The sequence below is a fragment of the Tamandua tetradactyla genome, chromosome 2 (genome assembly GCF_023851605.1).
Source record: "Tamandua tetradactyla isolate mTamTet1 chromosome 2, mTamTet1.pri, whole genome shotgun sequence".
NCBI lineage: Eukaryota > Metazoa > Chordata > Mammalia > Pilosa > Myrmecophagidae > Tamandua > Tamandua tetradactyla.
In genome coordinates, this window is record NC_135328.1 from 98,895,268 (window position 1) to 98,918,225 (window position 22,958).

The 22,958-nt window shown below is 40.9% G+C and overlaps 1 protein-coding gene, 1 long non-coding RNA gene and 1 pseudogene across 11 annotated transcripts in view; 1 reads left to right on the plus strand and 2 right to left on the minus strand.

Moving 5' to 3' along the window:
* Nucleotides 1-6,769, minus strand: part of LOC143673611 (uncharacterized) — a 66,102-nt gene extending 59,333 nt beyond the window's left edge. For all 3 annotated transcript variants that reach the window (XR_013170479.1, XR_013170480.1, XR_013170478.1), the window contains exons 1-2: nt 6,433-6,769; nt 5,207-5,443 (exon numbers count right to left, since the gene is read on the minus strand). This is a non-coding gene — a long non-coding RNA (uncharacterized LOC143673611). The remainder of the gene's footprint in view (nt 1-5,206; nt 5,444-6,432) is intronic.
* The window catches only part of PIP5K1B (phosphatidylinositol-4-phosphate 5-kinase type 1 beta), a 484,296-nt gene that overhangs the window by 417,994 nt on the left and 43,344 nt on the right, over nt 1-22,958 (plus strand). The gene's annotated exons all lie outside the window — the stretch shown is intronic.
* LOC143675109 (protein lin-28 homolog A pseudogene) lies at nt 15,503-16,117 on the minus strand (annotated as a pseudogene).

The window sequence follows — 22,958 nt, forward strand, 5'->3', positions numbered from 1 at the left end:
TAAATTCTGATATGCTGAGCTGTTTGCATATAACTTGTTCATCCCCTGGAACGTCACCTTTCTGTGTGACACCTGAGACTCAGAGCTGAAGTTCTGCAGCTATGAAAATTAACATTAACCTATATGGAAAGTGTTGAAAAGCTGAAAAAGAAATCCGATCTCAATTAGAGATACAAATGAACCTCATTTGGATAGGACTAAGGTAAATCAGACTAAAAGGTACAGGATGATAGTGACTGTTTTTTAAAACTTCAACTTCTGTGTGAGACCAAAGGAAGAAATGTTTATTTGGAATTTATATTTTCTGTAGTACACTAACTAATTTAACTTGTATGGTCAGTTTATCCAAACACCATAATTACATGGAACCTTGAATAAGAAGTGAGATCTTGGTTTGTACAGGTTAGGGTGATGCGCTGATATATCCCAGAGTAATCTGGGCAGAAGATAAAAAAGTATTTGCAAAGTCTCCTTGAGGGACTGGGTGAAAAGGTAGAAAGATTAAACTTCCCCACTTGGGGAAAACCTGATATCCTTACAAGCACTGGGGACTAACAATTTAATATGCCAAGCCTTCGGTCTTCAGGCTTGCCCTTATGAAACCTATTCCTACAAAAGAGAAGCAAAGACTATTTATAACTTCTTTTGTTGCTCAGATGTGGCCTCTCTCTCAAAGCTACCTCAGCAGGTAAACTTACTGCCCTCCCCACAAGGTGGACTTGACTTCCAGGGGTGTAAATTTCCCTGGCAATGTGGGACCTGACTCCCAGGGATGAGCCTGGCCCTGGCAGCATGGGACTGAGAAAGTGTTCTTGACCAAAAAGGGAAAGAGAAATGGAACAGAATAAAGTTTCTGTGGTTGAGACATTTCCAATAAAGTCAAGAAGTCATTCTGGAGGTTATTCTTAGGCAGTATATAGATATTCCTTTTCTGTTTTTGGTGTATTGGAGTAGCTACAGGGAAATGCCTAAAACCATTTGTGCTGGTTTGAAAGAATTATGTACCTCAGAAGAGCCATGTCTTAATCCCAATCTAATCTAGTGGGAGCGACCATTTCTTTTAATCCCCAGTCGATAATGTAGGCTGGATGCTTTGATTAGATTATCTCCATGGAGATATGACACACCCAATTGTGGGTATTAACTTTTCATTAGTGGGAGCCGTGACTCCATCCGTTCCAGGTGGGTCTTGATTAGTTTACTGGAATCCTTTAAAAGGGGAAGCATTTTGGAGAAAGCTTCAGAACAAAGGGAGAGCAACAGAGCAGAGTCATGAGAGTGACAAGAGCCAGAGCCCATGCACCTAGAGACCTCTGGATTTAAAGAAAGAATATGCCCCCAAGGGAGTTTTATGAAACAAGAAGACTGGAGAGAAAGCTAACAGACATCTCCATGTTCGCTGCCATGTGCCTTTCCAGTGGAGAGAAACCCTGAACTTCGTCGGCCTTTCTTGAGTGATGGTAACCTTGTTGGTGCCTTAATCTGGACATTTTATAGACTTGCTTTAATTGGGACATTTCCCACGGCCTTAGAACTATAACCTAGCAACCATTAAATTCCCCTTTTTAAAAGCTGTTCCATTTGCGGTATATTGCATTCCAGCAGCTAGCAAACCAGAAGTTTTGGTGTTCTTTCTTTACTTTTACTTTTATTCTTATATGTATTTTTTTGGAGTAATGAAGTATTTAAATATCTATTACGTTGATGAATTCAGAACTACAGGATGACACTATGAAGCACTGATTGTATACTCTGGATGAATACATGGTATGTGAACATAGCTCAATAAAATTGCATTAAAAAGAGTTAATTAGTGAAGGAAAAACTTTTTAAAAATACAAGCTTTTAAAAGATAAAAAAATAAAAAATGCAAGTTTTATGCTTTAAATACAAGAATATATATTTTAAATAAATTAAGACAAAAATGTGAACAGATGAATTTATAGTAAAAATGCATTAAAAGTTTAATTTTTGTTCACAGAGTCAGAATCTAGAATACAGGTTATCAAGGGCCATGGTGGTGATAGGAAATATGGAGTTAATGCTTAAATTGTATGAGTTTCTATTTGGGATGATGAAGTTTTGGTACTAGTTAGTGGTGATTATAGCATAGCACAGTAAACATAACTAATTGAATTATGTATTTGAATGTGGTTAAAGAGAGAAGTCTTATGCTGTATATATGTTATAGGATAATTTTTTCATATGTTTCATTTCTAAATATATAAAATAATAATAATAATAATACAAAGAATGATCCAGACTTGATAAACATCTTTAGATTGAAAAGGTTTACCTTGTCCACAACAAAATTAACTTTACCAGTTTTACACCTAAAAATCTGGTATTATTGTGAAATTTTAAAACACTAAGTATAAGAAGAAGCTCCTAAAAGCTTCCAGAAGGAGAAACAGAATGTTCACCCACAAAAGAACAAGACTCAGATTTCTCTTATAACACTGGATACTAGAAGGCAATGAGGCAAAGTTTTCAAAGTCCTAATGGAAAACTATTTTGAACTTAGAACTGTATTCCCAAGTAAATGAATAGAATGAAGGAAGGTATTTTGAAACATGTACATTCTTAAAATGGTTTCCTTTCATATATACTTTCTTAGAAGTTTCTTGAGTTTGTCCTCCATTCAAACTAAGGAGTAACCCAAGAAAGCAGGCACAGAATTCAGATGTGAAGTTCCAGGATGAAATTATGCCCTGTGCCTAAAGACAATCATTCCAGATTGGAGGAAACATCCAAGAGAGGGATACTGATGGGGCAGTGAATACCAGAGAGTTTATACAATCCTGAGCAGCTGGAAGAATATAAGGATGCAAATTAGGACAGAAAATGAAGGAGGAGAAAAGGCAACTAAACATTTCAGAAAAAACACTAAGCTGTACAAGAAAGGAGAAATTTCAAATATAAAAGTTGGCAGTGCCTATGTTGTATGAATTTTACCTCAATAAAACAAAACTCAGTTGTGTAGTGGGTAATTTTTGCATAGTAATAATGTATTTATTCCAAAAATATTAATCAGGTACCTTCTATATGCTAGACATTAGTATAGGCTCTGGGAACATATCAGGGAACAGACAAGGGCAGACAAACTCCTTTTTGCACGTAACATATTCTAGTGGTGTAGCCATTCCTTAAAAAAAGTATAAAGTTGGTTTTGGCTTGCACCCTTCTGAGACCAGCTTGTTCAGTAAACTAAATATATATGCCTAATGAATTATCTGAAAAGATATTCATGTTACAGTGGTTATTACTAATGAGTGAATTCTTACTTTGAGTATAATTTTTATTTCTTGAATTTCTATAAAGCATAGGTCATTTCTGCAAAACACTAAGCAGCTGCTTTGAAAAAATAAATCACAATGCCTTCTGTGAAGAAAGCGGTGAGGAGAAAGACCATTTAAGATGCTCCTGTAATAATTCAAGTGAGAGAAGGGCCTTGGGCTGTGGAATTAGAGACAAAGAAACTGGACAATCCAATACATATTTTAGAGGAACTGGTAGAACTCTTTATGTGAAAGAGAAATCAACCTTTAAATTGTTGAAAAACATCACCTTCAGGTTTTCTATTCAACAGAATCTAATCCTCCCACCTCCTCTGTGGAGAGCTGTACAGCAGGGAATTAAGAGCATGACTGGAGGGCTATAATGAGCAAGAAAGCTCGGTTTGCCCTACTAAGAAAGTTGGAATTTATCTTGATGGTGGTGAAAGGGAACCAAAAGGGGATGCTATGGTTAGATGCGCATTTTAGATCTAGATTTTCAGACTTCGAAAGATCAGTGGGGACGCTGGCTTACACCACAACCTGCCCAAGACTTAGGCTGTATCAGTGGTTCTCAAACTTTAAAATGCATGGAATCCCCTGAAGGGTTTGTTAAAACAGATTTCTGGGCACCACCTCAGAGATTCTCATTCAGAAGATCTGGGTAGTAACTGAAAATCTGCATGTCTAACTAGCTTCCAAGCAATGCCGAGATGGATGATCCAGAGACCACATTCTGAGATCACTGCCTTAGAGTAAGTCCTATCAAAGTACCCCAAGGGCAGCTGCAATGCAATTCTAACACTAACTACTGAGAGGCAGGTCAGGTTTACAGGTTAAGGACACAGTCCCCACTAGGCTGCCCTCACTTCAGATACCAGCCACAAGTCTGGGGGTTCCCAAACTACCCTACTCTGCTAACCAACTGGCTACAAATTCAGACGTTCCCATCCCGCACACCACCCCTCAAGTTCAATAATGCACCAGAATGACTCAGAAGGATCAGGAAAACAAAAAGGATATCAGTAAGAAGGAGCCAAAAGGGACATACAAGATGAGGTCTGGGAGGCTCCCCAAATGGAAATCTTCCACGTCCTCTTCCCATGGAGTCAAAGCATGCCACCCCTCTCCCAACACATCAGTGTGTTCCACCATTCACGTAAGCTCTCCCAAGGTTCAGCGCCCAGAGGTTTTATTTGGGTTTCATTGTGTAGACACGATCAACTGAATCAAAGGCCACGTGGTTAAACTTAATCTCTAACCTCGCCCCCCTTCCCTGGTGGCTGCTGATATGGCTCAAAGCCCCAACCCTCTAATCACATGGGTGTTTTTTTCTGGTGTGGTCTGCCTTCACCCTGAGTTACCTCCTTAGCAGAAAACATCAGGGGCCCACCATGAAAAACGAAGACACTCCTGTCACTGGGAAGATTCTAGAGGTTCCCACTCAGAGCCAAGACAAAGGCCAGATGTCTTTCTGGAGTTCAAATTCCTTACTATACAGAACACAGTGTGAGCTCTTAGGAAATCTACCCCTACCCCCAGCCTAACAACCACTGGGGTCTGACTAGAACATAGTGCCTGCACTTCGGCTGAAGCAGCCAAAAGCCGGGGAAATGTGCTGGTTCAGTATCACAGCGTTCCTCAACCTCTGTGTCTCACAAGCCATGGCACCCAGTTTACCAGGTGTGCCTGATTCCCTCTGTCCAAAGAACAGAGAAAGCCTGATTCCTATGAAACCTTAATATTCTCTGGGCAGCTGCTCTGAGTCTTTTCCTCAGCTGAATGTAGGTCGGCAATGCCAACTTTGCAGGGAGCTCAGGCATGTACCAGGGCCCTTTCATGCTGGAACTTGTTAAGCACACTAATTAATAATAATACAACTCTCCAGATCTCTACTGAAGTTCAGAGATTCAATTAGAGGCAGGGCTCACCTCTGTTACTGTGGCAGGATCTGGGGCTGTAGCTGGCAACCAAAAACCCTCCTTTGCCTCCAACATATTCCTCCTTCATGGCTCTGATAAGGGCTTCTCAGCCCTGGCACCACCGACATTTTGGAGTGGATAATTCTTTGTTGCAGGGGGACTGTCCGTTGAGTTGTAGGCTGTTGAGCAGCATTCCTGGTCTCTACCCACCATCTGCCCTTTACGACAATCAAAAGTGCTCAGTACCTGCCATATACATAAAAGGTGCTTGTTAAACTGCTGTTTGAAATTAATTAAACAAAGAAGACTGTCTCTCATTTGGAAGAATACGTAGGACTACCTGTCTGACAATCAAACCCCACTTCCTCTACTCTATTTTTTAAGGCATTGTGCAAATACCAATTCTTCCATAAAGACTTCTTTGATTCCTCTCACCACTAGTTGCATATAATCTCACCTAACTCTTACACCAGTTTGTATACTTTGAAAATTCATCAGACTCTTAATTATTTATACATGTGTCTCATCTCCAATATTACTATTCACAAAGCATCAAGATGGCTTTGGAAGAACTTTAGCCTCCTTTAGCAATTAAAACTTCCCATCTCCTCTGCCCACCCCTCCCCCCAGCTTAAAATAATATTATATTTTCTAGTATGGATAATTGACATTTTCTAAAGCATATATAAAATGTGAAGAAACCTTTCACAATTTACAGTCCTTTGTAATAGAAAATTCAAGTAAAATTTTCCTTAAATATATATGAATAGCTAGCATTTAACAGGTACCAGACCCTTTCTTTACACCTTTACATGGATGAAGTTATTTTATCCTTACAATAATCCTATAAAGTAGGAATTTTAATCCCATTTTACAGATGAGGCACAAAGAGGTTAATAAATTCACCCACTGGTCACATAGCTAGGAAGTGGGCAGAGCCCTTATTTAATACAGACAGCCCTGCTCCTGACCGCTCACTCTTAACTGCCGTAACAAATACCGCGGCTGAGCAGCCCATGCTATTCTCAGCCAAAATGTGGTTCCCATATCCCTCCAATATAATATAGAATTTCTGCCCCTACGGGTGACTGAAGTCTCCCCAAGGGCAGAAACCTTAATTATGGAGTCACAAGGGTGCCCACGGAGTAAGCTCCGTGCTCTGCACAAAGCAAACCCTTCATTTCTATTGAATGCACGGGTGGTACAATGCTGGAAAGTTCTTCCTGAGGTCTTACCTCTAGCTATGCTTCCCTACAGACCTCTCAGAGGAGACAAGGGCACAGAAGCCGAGCTGGGGACACCTGCGGCCGGTCGCCAGCAGGTGTCGCTGCAGCGTCCCAGAGCGGGTGGGCGGAGCGGGCCACAGACCCCGAGCAGCATGTGGACGTTCGGGCGCTGCGCAGCTGCCACCCTTCTGCCCCGGGCGGCGCCCCTGGGCCCGGCCCAGGCCTGCACCGTGGCTCGGCGGCCAGCGGAACACGCCCTGCTCTCCGGCCGCCGGGGGATGCGCACCGGGACCGCCGCGGCCTGGGCGCCTGGCCAAGACGTAAGTACCCGCACCACCTCAGCCGCCGCGGCCGCACGCCGACGGAGGGAGGGGCCGCGTACGGCGGACACGCTCGCCTCGCTCGCCCGGCTCCGGCGGGGGGCGGGGACGCGCTGGGCGGCGGGGGCGGGCCCTGGCGGCGGCGGACGCGCAGCCCGCGGAGCCTCAGTCGGTAGTAGGCTGCGGGCCTAGGTCTCGGTCCTTGCGAGGTGTCCGCTTGTCTGTTTCTCTCAGATCCGTTTTCACTCAGCTTCTGCTTTCCGATGAATTAAATGATATTGTAACCGGCGTGGCTGTCTCTAAGCCTGACAATTCTATCTCTCTGCAAAACTTTAATAGTAACATATAGTATATATATGATGCTAGGGTGATGTTTTCAAGCCTTAGCTTTTATGCTTTTTCGCTTTTCCGTTGTTTCTTCAAGCGAGATGGAAATGGCAGGGCTGCGGAGGTGAGCAGCTGTAGCAGCAGGGCTCAGACTTTGGAGAAATGGCCGGGTCTTGCTTCCGAATTCTGACTCGACTCAGCAGAGCTGTGTGATCTCGGAAGATCACGTAAACTTCTCTGAGGCGAGATTGTGTTTCTATTAGCAGGATATAGAAGGTGACACCTATTAACAGAATTTGTGTAAGGATTAAATTGAATCAACAAATGTAAATTATTAACTTTTTCTTGTCTTGGGAATGGAAGGAAATGTCTGACCAGTTTACTCCACGACATGAGCAGAAAAAGTCCAAAGAATGGCAGTAGGGTTGAGGAAGCCTTCATAGGAGGACATGATATTTATAATCAATCTTAAAGATATCAAGGTAGTAATAGAGGGGATTTCAAGGGAAGGGAGCTGCTTGGGCAAGGGCAAGGAAGGACTGAACAGTTCTGAGTGGCTGGTGCACAGTATACATTGTGGGTGATAACAAAAGAGGCAGATGAAATACACACCAGATTGCTTGTGGAGCTTTAGAATTTGGACTTTGGGTATAAACTTCCCAACGACCCATGCTCTTTGGCCCACACGTTGTTAGAATAAACTTGGACTCGCAAAGATTGAGACTACAAATCTCATGTCCCTGCCTCTCTGGAGAAATGACCGCCTCCAGTGGTCAACTGCACCGTGATGGCTTGCAGTTGGACCCCTGCGTGTATGGACACCATGAATTGCCAGCAGTTTTTAACTCAGGAGGGTGGCAAGATGTGGTGTGGTCTTTTGGATGGTAACTAGCTGCTATAAAGGGCTTTTGGCTGAAAAGCACCATCTGAAGGCTTGGCACCCAGGAGGCAAGCTCTGGGTACACACCACATTTAGGGTCATTGGGAGGTGGTTAGGTCACCTATTGGGCCTCTCTTTTCTAGACAGAATTAATCATGTTTGTTTAACTTCTCTGTCTATTCCACAATTCCCTTGCACATCTCAGGTACTGAGGTGGGTGGACACAGTGGCAATCACTATCCTATTTAATTTTTTTAAGGTCTTGACTGTCATCAGGGAGGTTCCTGATGTCATCAGGTTGATCTTCAGGACCTGAGATCATTTAGTGGGCCTCTTCCCATCCTATTTTTTCTACCCGAGCTTCTACTTTTAGAGCAGCTGTCCAACAAATAGAATGCAAGCCACATACAAATTCTAAATTTTCTAGTAGCTACGTTAAAAAAGTAAAAAGAAATTGGTGACGTTAAATTTAACAATATGTTTATGTAACCTACTTCTAGTTTGTAAGCTGTTAGAATGCAATATACCAGAAACGGAATGACTTTTAGAAAGGGGACTTTAAGTTGCTAGTGTACAGTTCTAATGCCATCAAAATGTCCCAATTAAAACAAGGCTATAGAAACTTCCCATCTAAGGCATCCAGGGAAAGATACCTTGGTTCAAGAAGGGTTCAGTGATATTCAGGGTTTCTCAATCAACTGGAAAAGCATGCCACAAACATGGAGATGCCTACTAGCTTTCTCTCCAGGCTTCTTGTTTCATGAATCTCCCCCAGGGGCATTTTCCTTCTTCCTCTCCAAAGGTCTCTGGCTACGTGGGCTCTCATGGTTCTTGTGGCTCTAAAGCTTTTTTCCAAAATGTTTCCTCTTTTAAAGGATTCCAGTAAACTAATCAAGACCCACCTGGAATGGGTGGAGTCACATCTCCCTCTAATCAAAGGTTAATACCCACAAGTCAGTGTGCCACGTCTCACTGGAGGTGATCTAAAAAGTTTCCAGCCTACAGCACTGAATAGGGTTTTAAAGAAATGGCTGCCTCCACAAGATGGATCAGGATTAAAACATGGTTTTTCTAGGGAAACAAAATCCTTTCAAATTGGCATACTAGTGTTTTAGTTTTCTAGGTTGCTCATGCAAATACCATGAGATGGGTTGACTTAAACAATGGGAATTTATTACCTTACAGTTTTGAGGTTAAAAGAAAGTCCAAATAAAGGTATCATCAAGGTGCTACTTTCTTCCCAAGATATTTTCTCCTAAGACCAGTGTTCTGGGACTGGCAGCTACCAATCCTTGGTTCCTCTGTCATATGACAAGGTACATGATGGTATCTGCTGGTCTCTTCCTTCTCTTCAGGTGTCTTTTATTTCAGCTTCTTGCTTCTGTGACTTTCTTTTTGTATCTGAATTTTATTCTCTTATAAATGACACCAGTAATAGAATTAAGACCCATCCCGATTAAAGTGGATCGTACCTTAACTGAAGTAGCCTCATCAAAATAGCCTACTTACAATAGGTTCACACCCACAGGAATGGATTAAATGTAAGAACATGTTTTTCTGGGGTACATACAGCTTCAAACCACCGCACCACTGTTATTCAACATTGTATTGAAAGTTCTAGACCAAGCAATCAGGCAAGAAAAAGAAAAGGTACCAAAATTGAAAAGGAAGAAGTGTTTGCAGATGACATGATCCTATATATAGAAAGTCCTGAAAAATCTGCAACATTACTACTAGAATGAATAAACAAATTTTGCAAAGTGCCACCATACAGGATCCAACATGCAAAAATTTGTGGAGTTTCTATACCCTAGTAATGAACAATCTGAAGAGGAAATCAATTTTTTAAATTCCTTTTATAATAGCAACTGAAAAATTCAAATTATTGGAATAAATTTATCTAAGGATGTAAAGTACTTATACGTGGAAAACTACAAAACATTGCTGAAAGAAATTAAAGAAGACCTAAATAAATGGAAGGACATTCCATGTTCTTTAATTGGAAGATAAGACATTGGTAAGATGTCAATTCTACCTAAAGTGATTTAAAAGATTCAATACAATCCCAATCAAAATTCCAACAGACATTCACAGAAATGGAAAAGCTAATCATCAAATTCAGACAGATGGAAGGGAAAGGAGCCCCAAATAGCCAAAGCCATCTTGAAAAAAACAACAAAGTTGGAGGACTCACACACTCCCAATTTTAAAACTTACTACAAAGCCATTGTAATTAAAATAATGTGATACTGGCCTAAGGGCAGACATATTAGACTAATGGAATAGAATTGAGAATTCAGAAATACACCCTCACATCTATTACCAATTGATATTTGACAAGGGTACCAAGTCCACACAATGGGAAAAGAATAGTCTCTTCCACAAATGGTGTTGGGAAAAGTGACTTTCCATATGTAAAAGAATGAAAGTGGACCCCACCTCACACCATATGTGAAAATTAACTCAAGATGAATCAAAGACCTAAATATAAGAACCAAAACTAAAATTCTAGAAGGAATCATAGGGAGATGTATTAGTTAGGGTTCTCTAGAGAAACAAAACCAACAGGAGAAATCTATAAATATGAGATATATAAAGGTGTCTCATGCAACTGTGGGAATGGAAGAGTCCAGAATCCACAGTGCAGGCTATGAAGCTGGCAGCTCCAATGAAGGGTCTGGACGAACTCCATAGGAGAGGCTCGCTGGCTGAAGAAGCAATGAAAAAGTCTCTCTTGCTCCTTAAAAGACTTCAACTGATTGGATTATCTCATTGGTGGGAGGGAGGCCTTAGTTGATCGTGGATGTAATAAGCCACAGATGCAACCAACTGACTGATGATTTAATACGCCAGCCTTCTGGTTTATCAGCCAGCCACGAAATATCTTTGCAGCAACAGTCAGGCCAGTGCTTGCCTGACCAGGCAACTAGGCATCATCACTTGGCCAAGTTGACACCAGAACCTAATCATCACAGGAGACATCTTTAGGACCTTATGTTAGGCAATAACTTCTTAAACTTTGCCCCCAAATCACAAGCCAGAAATGAAAAAATAGATAAGTGAGACTTCATCAGAATTAAAAGCTTTTGTGTATCAAAGGACTTTATCAAGGAAATTTTAAAAAGAACCTACAGTATGGAATAAAATATATGGAACCACCTATCTAATAAGGGAATAATTTCTAGAACATATAAAGAAATCCTACAACTCAACAACAAGACAAACAATCCAAGTTAAAAATGGGCAAAAGATTTGAATAAACATTTCTTCAAAGGAGATATGTAAATAGTCAATAAGTACATGAAAAGATGCTCGGCATCATTAGCCATTAGGAAAATTCAAATAAAAACCACAAAATGCCATTTCACACCCAGTAGAATGGCTACTTTTTTAAAAGTTGAAAATTAGAAGCATTGACGAGTATATGGAGAAAAAGGAACATTCATTCATTGTTGGTGGGAATGTAATATGGTGCACCCATTATGGGTAACAGTTTGGTAGTTCCTCAGAAAGTTAAGTATGGAATTATCATATGATCTAGCAATCTTCCAGGTACATACCCAACAGAATTAAAATCAGTAACTTGAGCAATTATTTGCACACTGATGTTCCTAGCATTATTCACAATTGCCGAAAGATGGAAGCAACCCAAATGTACATCAACAAATGAATGGATAAACAAAATATGGTATATATACACAAAGTGGAATATTATTCAGCTTTTAAAATGAATGAAATTTTGATACATGCTACAACATGGATGAATCTTAAAGATAAGACACCATGCTGATGAAAATAAGCCAGATACAAAAGGCAAATATTGTATGATCTCACATGTATTTTATATTATATGATATAAAATAATTAGAATAAGCAAGCTCATAGAGTCAGAAACTATAATACCAGGGACTGGGGTGGATTAGGGAATAGAAAGTTAATGCTTAATTAGCACAGAGTTTTCAGGTGAGATGAAAAAGCTGTGTGTGGTAATGGATGGTGCAATGGTAAAACAGCATTGCACATGTAAAGAACATCATTGAAGTATATATTTGAAAGTGGTTAAAATGGAAAATTTTAGGTTATGTGTATTTTAGCAGAATAAAAAAATTTTAAAAACCACAGAAATCTACAACATAAAGAGTAGGCCCTAATTTAAACTATGGACTATGTTGTTAACAGTATAATTATAATGTCATTTCATCATTGTACCAAAGGTAATACACTTATACAAAATGTTAGTAATGGGGATATCTGTGTGTGTGTGTGTGAGGAGGTGACATATATAAGAACTCTACTTTCTGCATGATTTTTCTGTATACCTACAACTGCACTGTTCTAGTTTGCTATCTGTCTGAATACGATACACCAGAAACAGAATGTATTTTTTTTTCAGTTCCAATAAGTCTTTATTTATTCATTGTATTATCCCAGGGAAAAGCAGAAAGGGAAAAGGGTCAGCATGTTACAAAACGATAGCAGAAGGTAAAGTACCCAGTACAAAATCAACCATCAAAAACAATACCCCAATGATAGGGTCATCAAAGCCCAAGGGGTCTCAATCTCTTGCAGCTCAGGAATAAGGGGAAGGGATTAAGGAAAGGACAGCTACATGCATTCCTACCCTCCTTTCCTCCCCATAAATTCAAGATTCCACACAAAGCTTTGGTTTCTAGCAGTAAACATGGAGTTACATTCTTCCATCTCCTATTAAACAATCTTGTGACCACTTTGACATAAGTTTCTTGCACTTGCATGAAAGTTCCTGAATGATTTGGATATACATTCATTTTCCCTTTCTTGATCTCTCACCTCCACTTTCTACATGGAAACACCCCTACCCCATTTTTTCTCTCTGTCCTAGGATTGATGATTAAATAGGTTTGGCCAATACAAGTACAGCAGTATTACTCTTTTGGCACAAATCACATAGAGGAGGTCTTAACTCAAAAGGTTGGGTATGAGGGATGGAATGTTGTTAGGTTCTTCAGGTTGTTTGGAAAAGTCATTGAAGAGTTGTGGAGATACCCTTCAAATTAAATGTGTAGGGGGGTGGGGTGTTGGGGGAGGCAAGCTGGACAAGCGCAATGGGGTAAGTTTTTAGGACAGAAGATCTAGTCCAAAATAAGAAATAAGGGAACATGAAAGAAAGAATGGTTTAGATCCTGTGGTAGTTAGAGTCAGTTGTCAACTTGGCCAGGTGAAGGCACCTAGTTCTGTTGCTGTGGACATGAGCCAATGGTACGTGAACCTCATCTGTTGCTAATTACATCTGCAGTCAGCTAGGAGGCATACCTGCTGCAATGAATGATGTTTGACTTAATTGGTTGGTGCTTAAATGAGAGAGCTCAACGTAGCACAGCCCAAGCAGCTCAGCATACCCCATCTCAGCACTCGCAGCTCAGCCCAGGCCTTTGGAGATGCAGAAAGGAATCACCCCAGGGAAAGTTGTTGGAACCCAGAGGCCTGGAGAGAAGGCCAGCAGAGATCATCCTGTGTCTTCCCATGTAAGAAAGAACCTCAGATGAAAGTTAGCTGCCTTTCCTCTGAAGAAGTAATGAAACAAATCCCCTTTTATTAAAAGCCAATCCATCTCCGGTGTGCTGCATTCCAGCAGCTAGCAAACTAGAACAGATCCCCACTTCAAATAGAGGCCCCCAAGCATGTTTCAGAGCCTTTTGCCTGATGCAGAAACTTCTGTCAAAGTTGCTTTGGCTATTTTCCTTCCAACACACAAAAAAGAAGTTTGTAAACAATAAAAACCCCAAAAGAACATGGAGAAAGACCAACACATTATATTTACACAAATTAGGCCACCTAACAATCACCAAATCAGCAACTCGTGAAGTTCTACAAAGCCCAGACAAATACATTAATTAGAGGGGGGCAGCATTTGGGGGAGACAAGAACCCAGGATCAGACACATATCGCCCAATGCGTTCTATAGCATTTGCCCCGTTTCAACACAGTAAGGTAGGTTTGCAGTGATCCCACAGCATGTAAACGAAACCCCCTTTCTCCTTTAGCTACTATGACACTGCTATAACAACTGCAGCAGGGTAGGACATGGGCTTCGGGTGCCATGAAGAAGCCTTCATTTATGGTCTCTCTGGAAGCCAAGCAGGAAAAGTCCAGAATTTTGAAAGGTTAAGGATTTTAGTCTTTGTTTCATACACCCATCCTTGGACACACACACACACACACACACACACACACACACACACACACACACACACAGTGCATGGCAGGCCCAGCCTAATCCAATGAAGGAGGGACGTGATGTACCAAGCAAGTCCTGTGCCCTAGGATTAAGAGACTGGAAGCAGGAATCCCTTATTACATATGAGGTAACTCTTACCTAACTTGGCTTCTTCTCTTTTTTTTTTTTTTTTTTTTTTTTTTACATGGGCAGGCACTGGAAATCGAACCCGGGTCCTCTGGCATGGCAGGCGAGAACTCTGCCTGCTGAGCCACCGTGGCCCACCCAGGCTTCTTCTCTTGACCTTTAAACTGCCCAGCTCTCTTTACCTCTCTGCACCATCTTCCCATTTAAACTAATTTCCAATTTTCCAGTAGGAGATCAAGTCATGGGGCAACCCAATTAAAATCTAGTCTCCCAGGAAAGGGAGGGATTTCAAGAGGACACTATGGCAGAAAACCAGTTCAAATTGGCAAAAATGAGGTAGTTCAAATAGTTGTTCTTTGTAATGATAAAGCAACAACAATTAAAAAAGTATTCCTTCTATGCAGCCCTGGAGCTGCTGCCTGACTTATCCGTGCGATTGCTCATGTACCTGAGAACACAGTGCAGGAATGAGGGCTTAGATTAAAATATACAAAAATATAAAACCAGAATATTTATACTAAGGAAAAAAAGTTAAAATGCACAAGATATGTCATTTGCACACAGCTAGTGCAGTTGGCATCCTGGAGAAAGTGGGACCCAAGGTATAGATATCCAAGGGAGCAAATAAATAAAATCGGATTGGCCCAGAATGGAGTAGGAGTGACTTTAGGAATAGTAGGTCTGCAGCTGTCCCACCAACCACCCCTTTTGTCTATCATCACAATCCATCACAGTTTCTAGCACTCTGTCCCAAGCATGGCTTATAAGGAAACACGAAATGAAAAAACCCTGCCCTACCCCTGAGAGATTCCCTCCCACAATGTAATGGCTCATGGGTTGGGCCCATCAATCTGTTCTCATACTTAATCTTTTCATTCTGGCATGAAAAATTTTTGTAAATCCCCTTTCAAAGGAAAACAGCTTCCCTATCCAGGCCAATGTCAAAAAACTGGAAATTCTAGGGGTATTTCATGCCGGCTCTAGGGATATTTCTCCTGAAAGCTGTCACTTGTATTTAGATAGAGCATAGTTGGAATTCCTTTGCCCCATCAAGATGGAAGAGGGGTTGGTACTATAGACCCCAGCCTAAGATGCATGGCAGTGCCAGCTGCCCCCTACCCACCCTATCCCACTTTCTCCACTTTGTGGATTGATGCCTGCTCCTTGGAACTTTGTGATCACAAAAGAATTGCCCCCATGCACTGTGGCTCAAATCTGGGCCTCTGGCAGGAGGGCAGGGCTGTGGATCTCTTCTTCTTCCTCCCGAAAGTAGGAGGGCTCTCCCTGTGAGCTGGGGGCTTGCTGAGCTTTCAGTGGATATGAGGCCACCATATGGCTGATGCTCTGGCAGAAGTGGCACTTCTTGGGCTGGGGTGGCAGCTTGCATTCCTTGGCATGATGGTCTAGACCATAGTTGTAGCACCTGTCTCCTTTTGATCTGCGCTTCTGCATGTTCTTCCCCTTTGGCCACCTCTCATTCCCAATATAGAACACCCCACCAGGTCCAGTGACTCGGATAGATTCCAGGCCCTTGGCAGACTTCTTAAAGATGAACTCCACTGCTTCACTCTCCTTCAGACTCCGGAATCCCTCCATGTGCAGTTTACTCTAATGCACAAAGACATCCATTGGGGATTGAACACGACCCCGGCGTGTGCGGTCATGGACAGGGAAACCCAACCCCATCTGCACATTGAACCACTTACAGATGCCGGCACCATGCAGCAGCTGCGGCTCCTCTGCCTCCCCGGCTGCACTCTCCGGGGCCTCCTCTGCCGCCTTGGTGCAGCCACCTGCAAACTGCTGGTTGGACACGGAGCCCATAGTGGTTGCCTGACCCCACAGGCCCTGGGCCTGGTCAGGCGGCTGCTGGCCCCAAAGAAGTCCAGAGGCAAAGAGGTGGTTCAGAGAAGAGGCAGCTACAGCTTCCCTGGCACCCAGAATAGTTTTTAAAAGGGGGAAATTTTTTTTAATTTATTTATTTATTAATTTTAAAAAAATTAACCACAAACAAACTAAAACATTAACATGTGATCATTCCGTTCTACATATATAATCAGTAATTCACAATCTCATCACTTAGTTGCATATTCATCATTTTTTAGAACGTTTGCATCAATTCAGAAAAAGAAATAAAACGAAAACAGGAAAAAAAGATCATACATACCATACCCCTTACCCCTTGCTTTATTGATCACTAGCATTTCAAACTAAATCTATTTTAACATTTGTTTCCCCTATTTATTTTTATTCCATATGTTCTACTCGTCTGTTGACAAGGTAGATAAAAGGAGCATCAGACACAAGGTATTCACAATCACAGAGTCACATTGTGAAAGCTATATCATTGTTCAATCATCATCAAGAAAATGGCTACTGGAACACAGCTCTACATTTTTAGGCAGTTCCCTCCAGCCTCTCCATTACTTCTTGAATAACACAGTGATATCTACTTAATGCGTAAGAGTAACCTCCAGGATAACCTCTCAATTCTGTTTGGAATCTCTCAGCCATTGACACTTTGTCTCATTTCACTCTTCCCCCAAAGGGGGAATTTTTTAAGTTACAAGTTTACAGCTCTTTGGCCATGAAAATGTCCCAATTAAAGCAAGTCTATAAAAATGCCCAAATTAAGGCACCAAAAACAGGTTACCTTCACTCAAGAAGGGCTGGTGATTGTTGTTCAAGATGTAGTGGAGAGGCTGGAGGGAACTGCCTGAAAATGTAGAGCTGTGTTCCAGTAGCCATGTTTCTTGATGATGATTGTACAATGATATAGCTTTCACAATGTGACTCTGTGATTGTGAAAACCTTGTGTCTGATGCTCCTTTTATCTACCATATCAACAGACGAGTAGAACATATGGAATAAAAATAAATAATAGGGGGAACAAATGTTAAAATAAATTTAGTTTGAAATGCTAGTGATAAATGAAAGCGAGGCGTAAGGGGTATGGTATGTATAATCTTGTTTTCTGTTATCGTTTTATTTCTTTTTCTGTTGTCTTTTTGTTTCTTTTTCTAAATCGATTCAAATGTTCTAAGAAATGATGAATATGCAACTATGTGATGATAATAATTACTGATTATATATGTAGAATGGAATGATATGTTAATTTTTTGTTTGTTTGTTGTTAGTTTTTTTTTAATTAATAAAAAAAAAATCACATACAAAAAAGAAGGCCTGGTGAAATTCAGGGTTTCCCTCTCAACTAGAAAGACATGGAACATGGCCATGTCAACTAGCTTTCTCTCCAGGCTTGTTGTTTCATGAAGCTTTTCCTTCGTCATCTCCAGAGGTCTCTAACTGTGTGGGTTCTCATGGTATTCGTGGCTCTCTCCAAAATATTTCCTCTTTTAAGGATTCCAGTAAACTAATCAAGACCCTCCTGGAATGAGTAGAGCCACACCTCCCTCTAATCAAAGGTTAATACCCACAATTGGGTGTTTCACATCTCCATGGAGATAATCTAATCGTGTGTCCAATCTACAGTATGGAATAGGGATTAAAAGAAAGGCTGCCTCCACGAGATGGATCAGGATTAAAACCTGGCTTTTCTAGGGCACATAATCCTTTCAAGCTGCACATACACTAATAAAAAAAATGAAAAACAACCACTATGGAGAATTCATACTAATTCTTTAAAATCCAAAATCCCAGGACATCTCAATTAAGATGTTAGATTTTCATTAGAAATTCTCAATCTATATTTAGAGTTTATAAAATTTACAATTAAAAAACTACATTCACATGAACAACTTTATGCTAATAAATACAACAATGTAGATGAAATGGACAAGTTCCTAGAAAGGCATGAACAACCAACTTTGACTCAAGAAGAAATAGATGACCTCAACAAAACAATCACAAGTAAAGAAATAAAAGCTTCCCAAAAAGAAAAGTTCAGGACCAGATGGCTTCACATGTGAATTCTATCAAACATTCCAGAAAGAATTAGTACCAACTCTCCTCAAACTCTTCAAAAAAATTGAAGTGGAGGGAAAGCTACCTAATTCATTCTATGAAGCCAACATCACCCTCATACCAAAACCAGGCAAAGATATTACAAAAAAAGAAAACTACAGACCAATCTCTCTAATGAATATAGATGCAAAAATCTCAACAAAATTCTAGTAAATCAAATCCAGCAACACATTAAAAGAATTATATATCATGACCAAGTAGGATTCATCCCTGGTATGCAAGGATGGTTCAACATAAGAAAATCAATTAATGTAATACACCATATCAACAAATCAAAGCAGAAAAATCACATGATCATCTTAATTGATGCAGAGAAGGCATTTGACAAGATTCAACATCCTTTCCTGTTGAAAACACTTCAAAGCATAGGAATACAAGGGAACTTCCTTAAAATAATAAAGGGAATATATGAAAAACCCAGAGCTAATATCATCCTCAATGGGGAAAAATTGAAAACTTTCCCCCTAAGATCAGTAACAAGACAAGGATGTCCACTATCACCATTGTTATTCATCATCATGTTGAAAGTTCTAGCCACAGCAATTAGACAAGAAGAAGAAATACAAAGCATCAAAATTGGAAAGGAAGAAGTAAAACTATCACTGTTTACAGATGATATGATACTATACATCGAAAACCCTGAAAAGTCCACAGCAAAACTACTAGAGCTAATAAACAAGTAGAGCAAAGTAGCAGGTTACAAGATCAACATTCAAAAATCTGTAGTGTTTCTATACACTAGCAATGAACAAGCCGAGGGGGAAATCAAGAAACGAATTCCATTTACAATTGCAACTAAAAGAATGAAATACCTAGGAATAAATTCAACTAAAGAGACAAAAGATCTATACAAAGAAAACTACAAGAAACTGTTAAAAGAAATCACAGAAGACCTAAATAGATGGAAGGGCATACCATGTTCATGGACTAGAAGACTAAATATAGTTAAGATGTCAATTCTACCTAAATTGATTTACAGATTCAACGCAATACCAATCAAAATCCCAACAACTTACTTTTCAGAAATAGAAAAACCAATAAGCAAATTTATCTGGAAGGGCAGGGTGCCCAAATTGCTAAAAGTATCTTGAAGAAAAAAAACGAAGCTGGAGGTCTCACGCTGCCTGGTTTTAAGGCATATTATGAAGCCACAGTGGTCAAAACAGCATGGTATTGGCATAAAGATAGATATATCAACCAATTGAATCGAATAGAGTGCTCAGATATAGACCCTCTCATCTATGGACATTTGATCTTTGATAAGGCAGTCAAGCCAACTCACCTGGGACAGAACAATCTCTTCAATAAATGGTGCCTAGAGAATTGGATATCCATATGCAAAAGAATGAAAGAAGACCCATATCTCACACCCTATACAAAAGTGAACTCAAAATGGATCAAAGATCTAAACATTAGGTCTAAGACCATAAAACAGTTAGAGGAAAATGTAGGGAGATATCTTATGAATCTTATACTTGGAGGCAGTTTTATGGACCTTACACCTAAAGCAAGAGCACTGAAGAAGGAAATAAATAAATGGGAACTCCTCAAAATTAAACACTTTTGTGCATCAAAGAACTTCATCAAGAAAGTAAAAACGGCCTACACAATGGGAGACAATATTTGGAAATGACATATCAGATAAAGGTCTAGTATCCAGAATTTATAAAGAGATTGTTCAACTCAGCAACAAAAAGACAGCCAATCCAATTACAAAATGGGAAAAAGACTTGAACAGACACTTCTCAGAAGAGGAAATACAAATGGCCAAAAGGCACATGAAGAGATGCTCAACATCCCTGGCCATTAAAGAAATACAAATCAAAACCACAATGAGCTCCTCTTCCTCTTTCTTTGCTGGCGCTCCCGCCACCATCTAGCCCTCCTCTTCCTCTTTATCCGCCGGCGGCGCTCCCACCGCCATCTAGCCCTTCTCTTTCCCCTTCTGCTCTGGCGGCACTCCATCCACCATCTTATCCCTCCCTTTCTCCTCCTACTCCAGCGGCTCTCCAACCACCACCGTGCCCTCTTCCGCCTTCACCGGCTCCTCCGCCACCGTCCTCGATAGCCTTGCCATCCTCACCTTTCTTCCTCCAGAACAGCTACTAGGGGAGTAGAAACGATACAGAACAGCTCCCGGAGCCAGGACAAAGACCAAAAAGACAGCGTACCCCATCTTGGAATGGCTGACTGGCTGGGAGAACCCGCTCTGGTGAGATCGCCGAGGGGCGCGGGCTTCCCCAGGCAGGGCGGCAAGCAGCCGGAGTCCCTCCTTTCCTCCTTCCCGGACAGCTGGGAGAAGTGGACAGGCGGTCCCCTCAAGCCGCGGCGGCTGGCGCCGCCACCACGCGCGGCCCCCCGGACCAACTGAGAGAATTGGATCGGAAATCCCCAGGCCACGGAGAACGGTGACCGGGGGGGGTCCCTTCAAAACACATGACTCCCCGGTCCGGCTGGGAACACTGCATTCTCCCGGGCCGCGGCAGCTGGCGCCCTCCTGCCACGCTTGGCGCCCTGGGCCGACTAGGAAATTCGGACGGGCGCTCTCCCAGGCTGCGGCGGCCGGCGACACTCCCCGCGTTCGGAACCCCGGGCCGGCTGGCACTCTTCCAAGCCGCTTCAGCTGGTGAACCTCCCCCACGGCGAGAGTTTTCCAAAGTAAAAGGACCCACAGGACCTTTTACTGGTGGGACCCACAGACAAACGTGTGCCACGAGCGCCACCTCCTGGGCAGGATAAGAAAAACAGATTTCACAGAAAAACCTTTCAACCTGTTGGGTCCAACACCCAGGGAAATCTGACTGAATACCCAGATGCCAGCAGAAGATAACGGATCACGCTCAGAAAATTGAAAATATGGCCCAGTCAAAGGAACAAACCAATAGTTCAAATAAGATACAGGAGCTGAGACAACTAATGCTGAATATACGAACAGAAATGGAAACCTCTTCAAAAACGAAATCGATAAATTGAGGGAGGACATGAAGAAGACATGGGCTGAACAAAAAGAAGAAATAGAAAAACTAAAAAAACAAATCACAGAACTTATGGAAGTGAAGGATAAAGTAGAAAAGATGGAAAAAACAATGGATACCTACAATGATAGATTTAAAGAGACAGAAGATAGAATTAGTGATTTGGAGGATGGAACATCTGAATTCCAAAAAGAAACAGAAACTATCAGGAAAAGAATGGAAAAATTTGAACAGGGTATCAGGGAACTCAAGGACAAGATGAAGTGCACAAATATATGTGTTGTGGGTGTCCCAGAAGGAGAAGAGAAGAGAAAAGGAGGAGAAAAACTAATGGAAGAAATTATCACTGAAAATTTCCCAACTCTTATGAAAGACCTAAAATTACAGATCCAAGAAGTGCAGCACACCCCAAAGAGATTAGACCCAAATAGGCGTTCTCCAAGACACTTACTAGTTAGAATGTCAGAGGGCAAAAAGAAAGAGAGGATCTTGAAAGCAGCAGGAGAAAAACAATGCATCACATACAAGGGAAACCCAATAAGACTATGTGTAGATTTCTCAGCAGAAACCATGGAAGCTAGAAGACAGTGGGATGATATATTTAAATTACTAAAAGAGAAAAACTGCCAACCAAGACTCCTATATCCAGCAAAATTGTCCTTCAAAAATGAGGGAGAATTTAAAACATTCTCAGACAAAAAGTCACTGAGAGAATTTGTGACGAAGAGACCAGCTCTGCAAGAAATACTAAAGGGAGCACTAGAGTCAGATACGAAAAGACAGAAGAGAGAGGTATGGAGAAGAGTGTAGAAAGAAGGAAAGTCAGATATGATATATATAATACAAAAGGCAAAATGTTAGAGGAAAATATTATCCAAACAGTAATATCACTAAATGTTAATGGACTGAATTCCCCAATCAAAAGACATAGACTGGCAGAATGGATTAAAAAACGGGATCCTTCCATATGCTGTCTACAGGAAACACATCTTAGACCCAAAGATAAACATAGGTTGAAAGTGAAAGGTTAGGAAAAGATATTTCATGCAAATAACAACCAGAAAAGAGCAGGAGTGGCTATACTAATATCCAACAAATTAGACTTCAAATGTAAAACAGTTAAAGGAGACAAAGAAGGACACTATATACTATTAAAAGGAACAATTAAACAAGAAGACATAATAGTCATAAATATTTACGCACCGAACCAGAATGCCCCAAAATACGTGAGGAATACACTGCAAACACTGAAAAGGGAAATAGACACATATACCATAACAGTTGGAGACTTCAATTCCCCACTCTCATCAATGGACAGAACATCTAGACAAAGGATCAATAAAGAAATAGAGAATCTGAATATTACTATAAATGAGCTAGACTTAACAGACATTTATAGGACATTACATCCCACAACAGCAGGATACACCTTTTTCTCAAGTGCTCATGGATCATTCTCAAAGATAGACCATATGCTGGGTCACAAAGCAAGTCTTAACAAATTTAAAAAGATTGAAATCATACACAGCACTTTCTCGGATCATAAAGGAATGAAGTTGGAAATCAATAATAGACGGAGTGCCAGAAAATTCACAAATACGTGGAGGCTCAACAACACACTCTTAAACAACGAGTGGGTCAAAGAAGAAATTGCAAGAGAAATTAGTAAATACCTCGAGGGAAATGAAAATGAAAACACAACGTAT